At 45.7% G+C, this 7,760-nt stretch overlaps 1 protein-coding gene and 1 pseudogene across 1 annotated transcript in view; both read right to left on the bottom strand.

Annotated features, from left to right (window-relative positions):
* Positions 1–5,604, bottom strand: LOC115020748 (gamma-enolase-like; annotated as a pseudogene).
* Positions 5,605–6,615: 1,011 nt separating this feature from the next.
* Positions 6,616–7,760, bottom strand: part of LOC115020734 (myeloid leukemia factor 2-like) — a 6,508-nt gene continuing 5,363 nt past the window's right edge. Inside the window, 1 exon segment of the mRNA XM_029450661.1 lies at positions 6,616–7,109. The gene's annotated coding sequence lies outside the window, so the exon portion shown is untranslated.

Below are 7,760 nucleotides of genomic sequence, written 5' to 3'. Positions count from 1 at the left end.
TCTTTGCTTTTCCAGCAAATGCGTATTTCTTTATTAAGCATAACCTTACAGACAGACAGAGTGAGATACACGTTTGTAGCAAGCTGCTGAGGGATCACGTCAGAAACGATACGAGGAAACAACAGGGCACAAAAGATCAGAACACTTCTGCAGAGAGTCAAAGGAGACAGTCAGCGGGTTCAGGGAAGAGAAAGGAACTAACAAGTGCATCAGGGAAAGTGCTCGTCTGCTGCGAGGTGAACCACTGATTTGTTCCTCCAGGCTTAGTTCAGGATTTGCTGTAGTCAATTAAGTCAATCACTTGCTGAAGCGTCTGGTCAATATACTGTAGCTACAGTGCATTATCTGTGCATTTTGGTTACGTGAAAACAAACGAGTCTTAATGCTTTTAAGTGCGTCTTAGTGAGGTCAGAGCTCTGCTGAAACAAGTGTCATGATGTGATTACTTTGTGCCCGTCATATGGAAGCGTAACTTCTGGCGTGCCACTCAAAGGGCACTGGGGTTGCGGAAGTTGTGCCCGGCAAAGCGAGCCTGGTCTCCCAACTCTTCCTCAATCCTGAGAGGAGGAAGAGGAGGTGAGGAAAGAACATAGAGAGAAATGCAGAGCAGGCAGGTTGTGAAAGAGGGGATTTGTCAGAAACAACAAGAAAGGAAAGAAGAAGAGAAACATAAAAGTGCCTTTAATGCTTTAAGTGGTGTTTAATATACAAATCAAGAATACCCACCTCATCAGCTGATTGTATTTGGCCAGCCGCTCTGATCGACAGGGAGCCCCCGTCTTGATCTGAAGGAAGACACAGATGGATCACAGAGCTACAGGTACAGCTGCATTATTACTAGCTCTTGGTATTTGGACACTTACTTAATTATCAGGTGATCTTTTGATCGCTTTTCAAAATAAATCACAGCTGTAAAATGTCAAACTTAATGGCAGCTACTCCTAAAACTGTATGTTAACATTTCTTAGACGCCGCCAAACCAAAAGCATTAACGTTTCGCAGAAAAGCAGGATTCTGTATTATTAGCATTTGAAGACGTTATCAGCAAATGTTCTGCAGGTTTTTCTTATTTACAGTACAAGTTATTTATTAATATAGCTAAAGTTGCAATGCTTACATCCAGTTTCTGTTTTTTTACAAGTACTACTGTTTGTTTGTATTGTTTCATAAGTGCACTGACGAAGGGATGACTAGTGTAATGTAATGACACAAATGAAGAGTTTTATTATTGGGAAATGGAGAACGGACTCTTCCCATTGTGTTTGTGTGTGTGTGTGTGTGTGTGTGTGTGTGTGTGTGTGTGTGTGTGTGTGTGTGTGTGTGTGTGTGTTACCTGTCCAGTGCAGAGACCAACCACCAGGTCAGCTATAAAAGTGTCCTCTGTTTCTCCTGAGCGGTGGCTCACCATCACACCCCAGCCGTTCTCCTGGGCCAGTTTACAGCTGAGAGGCAGGGGCAGTATAAATACATATGAATATGATAAATACGTGGCAAGCATGTGCACGGACACGTGTCCCGATGTCTATGCATGAACTGCACACAAACTCACGCCTTGATGGCCTCTGTAACAGAGCCAATCTGGTTGACTTTAAGCAGCAGGCAGTTGCAGGCCTTGTCCTCCACGGCTCGTTGAATCCTGCGCGGGTTCGTGACCGTCAGATCGTCTCCGACCACCTGCACAATTCATGCAACAGAGCCACGGACAGATTAAAGTGCAGTTGTTACCCACAGTAATAGTTTCAGCTGTACGCAGCAAAGGAAGGTTGTTGTCGCCAACAAACGTAAATCCAGTTTTATTCCATTGACACCACATAAAGCAGGAATATTAAAGGGGAGTGCCGCTGACTTTACACCTGCAGATCAGCCGGCACTATAAAGGGCAAGCAAAGTCAATAACATACACCGTTGAGTTTCACTATGGACACGGCAGAATCCTGCGTTTTGCAGCCATACTAGCAACTAAAAATCAGAATATCTCCATTTCTGCAGCATTTAATTTAGACTAATAATAATATAATAACTCTTTAAGGACCTTACAAAGTCATTGCACTTAATGTTTGCATTATTTGTTGCTTATAGTGTCTTTGTTGCATATTAAACAACATGTAGGGCGGCCTAAAGTATATATTAACATAAAGTTTTATGGGTTCCTACAATATTAAGCTATTAAAATAATAATTCTTATATTTGTACATCATGTTTAAATGCTAAACAAGTGGAAGCTTCATTTAGTAGCTTGTTGGATTCATGTTAATGTATATTTTCTGATATATATCAACAATATTTCCCCCCCCCATGCAGTGACCCCCTCGAGGTCACGCCCCCCGTGTTGAACACCCATGATGTAATGTGTCTCTTGTTGTCGTCGTCTTGTGTTCAGCACGTTTCTCTGTTTTCTTTTAATGCTGCACCAGAACGGCCCTTCGGGACAATAAAGCTTTATTTAATTGAATTGAAAGTGTACCTGGATGCCCACTGAGCCTGTGAACTGTGACCACGCCGGCCAGTCGTCCTGGTCAAAAGGGTCTTCGATAGACACCACTGAAGGGAAGACGGATGGAGAAGATCATTTTCATCATTTTCCTGCACAAGCCTAATAACACAACCTTTGAGAACCCTTCATTTTCTCTATTCCTCACCCACAAGTCAATGGCACTAGAGCCCCAGTGATATAGACAATAACGGCTTCTGATGGGGCTAATGTCTTAAAATGCACTCACATAACACACAAGTACCCACACAAGCAGGAAGCACACCATTGACAGGGTAAAGAGCCACATCAGAGTAGGTCCCCGCTTGCCAAATGTGGCACTGTAGCGCATAATTAAAACCTCTTAACAGGCCCGAGAGTCTGGAGGAGAGACCGTGTGGAGACATCCAGCTCTCTTGTTCTCCGTCTAAAAAGGTGATGAAAGAAATGTGGGCAGTCGTAGAAATACAAACGAATTGGCTGCTGTGTCATTTGCCGATAGAGATTCAATCAGCTACTCTGACGCCGTGTTTCCATGAGACCTGTGCCAGGAGAACATTTCTCTAACTTTAAAGGTCCAAAAATGAATTTTCCACATCATGGTTCTCCATGTAACTATCACCAGATGGAAGTGTTTGACCCGTTACAGGACTGATGTCCGACACACAGCAGGATACACACCTGGGTAGTCCTTAATGAAGCCCTGGTAGATGCTGGCCAGCTCCTCCCCACTGATGTTGCGGGCAGCATTGGGCGGAGACTTGAAGTCCAGGTCGTACTTGCCCTCGATGAAAAACTCTGAAGCAGCAACATCCATCCCGATCACCACTTTGTCTGTGAAGCCTGCTTTCTCTATGGCCGTCTTTATCAGCTCCAGGGCTGACGGAGAGAAACACAAAGATGTGATGCCGCGGGGAAATTAAAGGGATAGCTTGGATGTGAAGTGTTTGTGGAGAGGTACTCATCCACAGTCAGTGCGTTTCCTTCAGTAGATGGAAGGTTTGACAGCAGAACATTGTTTTGGCTCCCGTGCACTGATTATGGATGAGTACCCGACACAACCCCACCCTCTGAGGGGAGGAGTGCTTACCTTCACTGTTCTCCTGTATATTCGGGGCAAACCCTCCCTCATCTCCACATTTGTAGCATCCTGACCGTACTTCTCCTTGATGACCCTCTCAGTGTCTGGTAGAGCTCCGCCCCCACACGCAGAGCATCACGGAAAGACTCCGCCCCCACAGGAAGTACCATGAACTCCTGCATAGCCAATCTGTTGCCAGCATGAGAGCCGCCGTTGATCACAATTAAACGCCTGAGTGAGGGACGAGGGACTTTAGATTGTATTTCCTGTGTAAGAATTACATTTTGCACAATAAATTAAAAAACCTCACAGGAACTGGGAGGACCACTCTTCGTTTCCTGCCAGATCAGACGATGTGGCGGTACAGTGGGACACCTTTCTCTGCTGCGCAGCTTTGCATATGGCCAGTGAGACTCCAAGAATAGCATTGGCCCAAACTAGCTGGGAGAAACACAGAGGCACACAACCATGGTGCTGCAGGCAGCGACCACTGGTGCGGAAACATGTCATACACACACATGCCGTCACCGCACGCGAGGGTGCGACCGAGGCTTACATTTGTTGTCAGTGCCGTCCATTTCGATCATGGTGTTGTCCAGTTTTCTCCTGCTCCAACACGTTGATTCCGCTGGAGGAAAACAAAATGTCTCACGATACGTTCAGCCATCTTAAGCTTTAAAGGAGACACATGATGCTCAGGTTCAAGTTCAAACTTGGGTTTCAAAAAACCACCTTATTTTCTCGTACGGTTTGTGCTGAAACGCTTCCACTTCATCGCAGCCTGTCTCTTTAAGGGTGGGGGTATAATTCTAATGAGCCTGCATGTGACAGGACGAGGAGCCAAACCTGAGTGGCTTCCCATGTTTTCTGTAGGTTGGTAAACTCAGTATACCCAAAACTAAGTGGCACAAGTTTTTCATGAACGTGTCCCCTTTAAATTGATGGAATCTGCAGTGATACTCACAGCTGGATCAGGGCCGGACGCAGGGTGTATGGATGTGAACAACAGCTTTGTTACACCTACAGCAGGACGAGAGATACGTGAATGCCGTGGAAAGACTTAAGACTTTCGCACATTCATGTCACAAAAACGCACACTGAGAATACGTGTCATTACAAGGGTTCACCTTTCCTTGTAGCGAGTCTTGTCTCCATCGCGAGCTCCAGAGCCTCGTAATCCGGTGGATGCACCGCTGGGTACAGCAGCCCTGAACACACCTGGAGTGGAGAAAAGATGGCCGTTCGTGGGGGGGGGGGGGAGAAGAGAGAGAGAGAGAGAGGAGAGGTGAGGTAAGCGTGTGCACATACAACCTTGATGATTGTTGGAGGTTTTGATTACACAAGGTGCACTGTTAAGCCCATTATCAGACGACAAACGGACAGAATATGATTAATTAATGGATTTAATCTCCGACCTTTGCCGGTGTGCAGATCTACTTCCACAGTGGGGGTCCCCCTGGAGTCCAGGATCTCCCTGGCAACAATATTTACTATGGACATCCTGTAAAAACAAGAAAATGTTTCTTTATGTAAACATTACCCCTCGGCAGCGCACCTCATCACACAACCATTACATCTTATTGTGTTGCCTTTATGTAAAAAGGACGAGGCAGAGAGTCGGCGTGCGACAGAAGAGTCTGAAAATATGTCAAACACGCATTTCATTAAAGCAAACAGCCTCAATGTCCATTAGTCACAAGCACTTCACACTCTCTTCCTCATATTGTGATGATAGTGACGCAGCCTTAGGGATGTCAAGCTGTGGAAGAGATGCTGACACACACACACACACACACACACACACACACACACACACAAATGAAGTGAATAATCCAAACCTGTTTATGAATGTGTCACCCTGTTCCAGACCTCAAGCCGGTTCTATGTCTGCTGTCAGTGAACGAGGACCAACGACACGGAGCACAAACACAGAATGAGGAGCGAAGAGGTTCAGAGGGATTAAAGAAGGAGATCAATCTTTTTAAACGTTACCTGCAGCGTGTTGGGAGCCGGGTGGAGAAAGTGAGCGGATGATGGCGAAGGAGAGACAGAAGGACGGGGAGGTGGGAGGGGACGGGGTGAAAACGTATGACACACAGGGGGGAGGGGGAGCGTGTGAGTCATTGGAAGATGCAGAGGTGGAGGGGAGAGAACCACACTGGGAGAAGGAAAAGAGAGAGGAACAGCAGAGGTTACGTGCATTTCTTTGCTTTAGTGAAGCAGGGAAATAAAAAACACCTGGAGGAAAAGATGTGCACTTTAACCTCAGAGGATTATCTTTACATAGATTATCTTCCCGTCATGCGTCGGGCCATGCTTCCCGAGCATACATCTCACCATCAGCTAACTGCAGCATGACACGTGTGCAAAACATCAACATGTAATGTGTGGCGGCAGCGCTGTTATCCTGCAAACAATTGTCACAACTGGGTGAAGAGTAACGGGGAAATGGAATCAAACATCTGTATTCTTCAGATGTGCATGACAGGCACAAAATATCAAGACGAGAGGATGAGGAGGAAACATCTAAGCAAAGACAGATGCACAAAACGAGCTGCCTCGTCGGAGAACTTTAGAGATCTAATGACGAGGATGAAAGGAGACGGGGAGACAGGTGGACAGGTGACAAGAGCAGCGCACGCTGGAGGGAGGACGTGCATTTAAAAATAGTCATGGATGTAATTAAAGATACAGCGAGCACAAAAGGAGGCAGGCAGCCTGCTATGGGAGTGATTTGTCAAAACAGAAGGTTTTCATTGGCTGCTCCACTTGTGAGCTCCATCTGGATGTCACATGACCTGCAGACGTGGTTGCACAGGGAAGAGGGAGCGTAGGATACATGCACATGCAGAGGGGAAGCAGAATTACACATTTACACACTTACACACGGCAGAGAAGCAATAACTGTGTACAATTACAGACGAGCCAACAAAAGAACCTCGACAATTGAAAATGTAATTTCCCCTCGAGGGATGAATACTTTCTTCTTCTTCTTCTTTGAAGCTGTACTCGAGTACGATTCAGTTTTAGAAGACATGCGATCTCAAAACACAACAAAGACACATTTTGTAATTATCTAACAATGTTTAATGAACTTTTATTTAGTTAGATTAATTAGTTAACAGTATACAATTCAATTCACTGACACACTAGTGTCTTCACAAACATAAAATGGACTGTACAGCAGATGTACTGTATACTGTAGCACCTTAGTGCAGTGGGCAAAAACACATGTCAAGTTTTGAGAATGAGTATATATAAAGTGAGTGTAGTTATACCCATGTTTGTACAAGGGTGTATGTGTGTGTGTGTGTGTGTGTGTGTGTGTGTGTGTGTGTGTGTGGGGAACAGTGGAGAAGGAGAACTGTTAATGTAACTATCGAGCGTGTGGGGTTTTGTCGTGTGTGTGTATGTTGTTCATGAATAGACAGTCCAGTCATATCAAACATTTACGACGGGCAGTTGTGACGATCGTCCAACTTCCGTCTTCAGCGTGGTTCACAGCATCGGGGGAAAGCTTCCCTCAACTCCTTCCATCTGGTGGCCCAAGTGTGACACCTGCGGGGACAGGCGACCAAAGCCGGCGTAAATTACCACAAATTACAGACGGAGGCGGAGCTCTCATTGAACAATTGAGGATGTTAAAAAGGAAAACGTCCCCCTCCAAACTGATCATTTACATATCAATTACTCTCGGGTTACCTTGAATTCTCGCCTGCCTGCACGGTGTAGGAGGAATGCAAGAAGGGGAGAACATACTTGATGGGGGCTAAGTGTTATGTATCCAGTCGTGCGCTCAGTGCTTCCCAAACACAAGCATTTCCACTAAAACCTTTACGGAAACACATGAAACAGGAAACAGCCTGTAAAAGTGTGAGAGGTCGTGTTCGGGACGACTGGACAGAGAACTTACTGCACGAGTTGTGTGAGAACAAACGCTTTGCTGTGAAACACGACATTTACTTCAGTCCATCATGTGAGAAACAGTTCTCAGGTTCAAGGTAACACGTGGGGGGGGGGGGGGGGGGGTCATTGATAAACAAAATATCATAATGCATCAAAACATAAAGCTCCTAGATCGACAATTAAACACTCTGACACCTGGTAGCTTCTCGACGTCCTCCTGGAACATCATTCTTCACATGTTTACAATCCACGTCATCCTGACGGTCCAAACTCTAACGGAGGTGCGTTCTCTACACACTACGG

This window comes from Cottoperca gobio, chromosome 16 (genome assembly GCF_900634415.1).
Source record: "Cottoperca gobio chromosome 16, fCotGob3.1, whole genome shotgun sequence".
Classification (NCBI taxonomy): Eukaryota; Metazoa; Chordata; class Actinopteri; order Perciformes; family Bovichtidae; genus Cottoperca; species Cottoperca gobio.
This window is presented reverse-complemented; position numbering and strand designations above follow the sequence as displayed.